The sequence below is a fragment of the Amblyomma mixtum genome, chromosome 9 (assembly GCF_055824585.1).
Source record: "Amblyomma mixtum isolate Tamu chromosome 9, ASM5582458v1, whole genome shotgun sequence".
In the NCBI taxonomy this organism is placed as follows: domain Eukaryota; kingdom Metazoa; phylum Arthropoda; class Arachnida; order Ixodida; family Ixodidae; genus Amblyomma; species Amblyomma mixtum.
In genome coordinates this window covers 2,152,725-2,156,633 of record NC_143020.1, presented here as the reverse complement: position 1 = coordinate 2,156,633, position 3,909 = coordinate 2,152,725, and the positions used below count along the sequence as shown (strand labels likewise).

The 3,909-nt window shown below is 44.4% G+C and overlaps 1 long non-coding RNA gene across 1 annotated transcript; it reads left to right on the top strand.

Annotated features, from left to right (window-relative positions):
- The first annotated feature begins 648 nt into the window (after positions 1 to 648).
- LOC149328065 (uncharacterized) lies at positions 649 to 3,245 on the top strand. Its single transcript, XR_016285855.1, has 2 exons — positions 649 to 1,982; positions 3,156 to 3,245. It is a non-coding gene; the product is annotated as an uncharacterized LOC149328065 (long non-coding RNA).
- Positions 3,246 to 3,909: the final 664 nt, after the last annotated feature.

The window sequence follows — 3,909 nt, the reverse complement described above, 5'->3', positions numbered from 1 at the left end:
CTAATCATTGAACCACATCTAGAAGATTCACCCGTCCTATGCTGCCCGGAATGGGTTGACAGAAGCCACACCAAATGCTTAACACACCTCATTTCTGAGAAGTTTCTCCGAATTCTTCTCGTCAACTACACAAAGAAATTGACAAACCAAAATGACAAGCCGTCTGGTTTCATCCAGAAGCCAACGCGAAAGCATTTAAGGCTGTAACTGACATCCCTTGAACTGCGAGCCGCACAACAATGTTGTATAGGTCATTACAAGCAGCGCCTGTTATTGTATTTTATTCATACATTTCCAAGTATCAACAGAGATTGTGCCAGCCCTGAAGATGAAAATAAATGTTTTCCTAACCGTGGCTTCGCCCTGTAATATCTTGCCTCACTTTTATTCCTGCTAGACGCAAATGATACAGCCCTATTCGCTAATACTATGCGCCATCATTGCATGCCGACTTTAATGTTTTGAGATCCATCTACTAGTTCCCTGCTTTGCGTGCCGATAGCAGTGGCTGCATAAGATATGGTCGTCAAGTTCTTCTTCAGTACTCGGAGCAGCCGTTCAGCAATATGTGCAAAGTAACCGAACCAGCCCCCGGAGAGTTGCGGCGGTAGATAGCAACGGCCCCTCATGCACAGGCCGTTAAGGCGGCGGTACCACGCTAGCGGCGGTCAGCAGCCGTTTTTCGTCATGTTTGTGTGAGCGGTGTGGCTCATCCGTTTGCGCTAGAGAAATGATATTGAGCGCATTGTAAAGATAATTGTATCTTCTTTGCGATGGTATGTGTCGCTAAAAGCTATTCACGTTAGTATGATAGCAGTGAGCAAAAGAGCGAGGGGCATAAAACGATATTTTTGCTCGACTTGCCTGCGTTGGATTTGCTGTTGACGAAAACTACTGCTCCGAAAAGAAAACTGCTTCTGCAGCTTTTAGATTAAGTGTGACTCGAGGACCTTACAGGCAATTTATTGAGTTATATTGGGTGGTTATTTAGAACTGGCGCCATAAAAAAGTGTGAAATTTAAAAGAATGGCGCATTAATAACTCCTAGTCCAGTTCATAAATCACAAACATATTTAGCAGGATTGTAGATAGTACCCATGTTGTTAATTCTTGAAAATTTCATTGAGCTACATGTCATAATTTTTTAGTTTTCATTGTTCAAAGTTGGTCGTAACCTAGAAACTGCGCTTTTTTGATCTGAGTTTTAGAAGCAAGTAAACGTCGTATAGGGAACAAATTTTGCACGCGAAATATTTAGGAAATATTCAAGGATCTGCTCAAGGCCGAATTTCGCTATGACAAACAGAACGGTATTACTGCGCCATTCAATTGCGCTATTTTTTGGTGCGCCGTAACCTCCGCAAAATACATCCAGCGCGAAAGATCACTGTTATATTCCAGGCTTTTTTGACAGGAACTGAAGTCGCTGGTCTTAAACTACCAGTGATGTAAATTTGGGTATGATAAACGACTCATGTTAGCTCGCACTCGCCCCGTTTGTTGGTCGACGGGGCTGCTGCATTTGAATCTCGCGGGCGTTTTGACTCAACAATGGAGTTCCGCCGGTCAACGACAGTGGCGCTGTCAAACATTTTGAAGCAAGACGTACGAGACAGTAACTATTGGGGTTTACTGAAACGTGTGCGCAGCGCCTCCCCTGTGTGTGTGACGCCCGCAACTCTCGCCGCGGTACTCTGTACCGGTACGGACGACTGACTACGCTGAAGCCTGTCCTGCCTTTCGGTCGCTTCTTCGGCTGCTCCGCAGGCTGTCATCGGCGTATCGTGCTGTTTTGCTTGTTGGTGTTTTTTTTTACTGTGCTTTTGTATTTATGTGCAGCGCCGTTTTTTATCACGTTATCTTGCCAGTTTTTTTTGTGTGTAAAAGTGTCAAATGGGGAATCGGCGGCGATACCTTCAGCGCAAAAGGTCGACGATGACAAAGCTTCGTACGCGCATGGCTGATGTCAGGGCCAAACGCAGGTGAGCCATTCGGACCGCAATTTTGTTATTAGAATCTGCATTGAAGTCCCAACTGTACCTGTGTCGCGTGCGTGAGCTACCTCGTAGTGTGTGTTATCGAGTGCGGTTTTTCATGAACGCGTGTGCAAGATTACCAGTGTCACGGCACTGTGACATTTCGTAAGGCGCCTAGTCGTTTGCTCTTTTGCAACAATATAGTTTTTCTTTCCGCCCTCCTGTTATGGCCTCGTAGGTGAGTATATGTGAGGTAAAATCATTATAGAGGGTATTTTTGCTATAAACTTATCACTTGTTTCATACAAATGCTTGAAAGCTACACAGCCCTCCTTGAGTTGGGTGTTTTCCTTAGCTGAAAAGGCGCTGAAGCACATTTGTGGATGAATGCACTCTAAATATGCTTGTAATTGATTTTCAAATGTAACCGTTGAGATCCCTGCTATATGAAACATGAAACAGTGTGTTTTCATTTCTTTCCGCTTTATATTTTCAAAAATGTGGGGCTTTTATATGTCCGTTGCAACAGCACTGTTGAGTTGTTTCTTTTTCCCAAGTATAGCTTAGTTGGACATGCTGTACTTCTTATGCCTGCTCCTTTCTTCTGTTCTATAGCTGCGTCTTTTCTTTTGCTACTAGCCCGCTTGTGGCGTTCACTTTCCTTGGAAGCACAGTATCAATATACACTTTCAAGGGATATTCAACCTCACAGCTCACATTTTTCTGCTTGTGTGTAATGGATACAGCCTTCTGCTGGTAAGCTTTTTCTTCGTGAACTGCTGGTGACATCAAAACAAGCAGTGTATCATTGTTCCAGCAGCTTTGTATCACCCTGTATGGCGTAAGCAGAATATGTTTCTATCGTGCTCAGCAGGCTTTTATCCTAACATATCTGCTCTCATTGTTACAGTGGCAGCAAATTACTTAGATGTATGTAAGGACTTTTCAGTCCACTTGCTATGTTTATGCACATATTTTCTTTCCTTTTCCGTTACTGCCCTCACATTTTTGTATGACGGGAGGTAAGCATATGTGTTTGTGTGTTACTGAAACACTAAGTCAATGGAAAGTAACTGCAGTAAAGAACAAGCTAATACCCACTTTTGAGCACTGACATTTCCTGTCACTTCCTGAAAATAGACTCACATATGACATTGGTATGGTCTTGTTTGCTTGCAGGCTGCCACCATGATGTGTGGGGGAGTTGTGCAAGGCATCTGAACGTGCTTAGCAGATGGTGCAATAAAATGGTCCTGTTTTTATAAGGAACATGCGTTTGTCTTTTGAAAATGCACATCAATGGAAGTGAATGAAGCCTTCTGCTTCTGCCTCTACCAGTGGCGAAGTGCATGTGTGGACAGTGCGATTTCACTAGCATTGTAGTGGCAAAGCATGCCCCCAAAATTATATGTCAATCACACACTGCAAGAAAAAAAGAATGCACGGATAACATTCTTGAAAGGTATATGGGAGCGTAGCTGGTGATATGCATGCGCGCAATGCAGCAAAAACAATGCCAGCATCTCTTGCCATTGTTTGCACTGCATGAAATACCAGTACTTTCCCTCAGCGGTGTGCAAACCACGGATACCGAAATCGTTAGGAATGCAATCAGTTGTCAGTCTCGGCTACAGGGTATTATGATTCAAAACTAGCTCTTGTAAATGGCGGTTTCCGGAAGAGCTGCTCCACAATAGTACAGCGACATTTGCTGCGCATGGCGCTGCACGATTGCGCGTGTAGTGTCTAGATAGGAGTAGGTGAGTTGCATAAATATAGAAGTCTGCTATGGTGGGCTTGCTGCTCGCACCGCTGGCACTTGCCACGTGCCAGCGCAAGTGCCAATCTGCTCGCGGGTGCTCAAAAGCGGTGGTGTCCCTCATTGTTAGTCGTGGCTGGAATTCCGCTCCGGTCAAGAATGGAGAAAATTGTG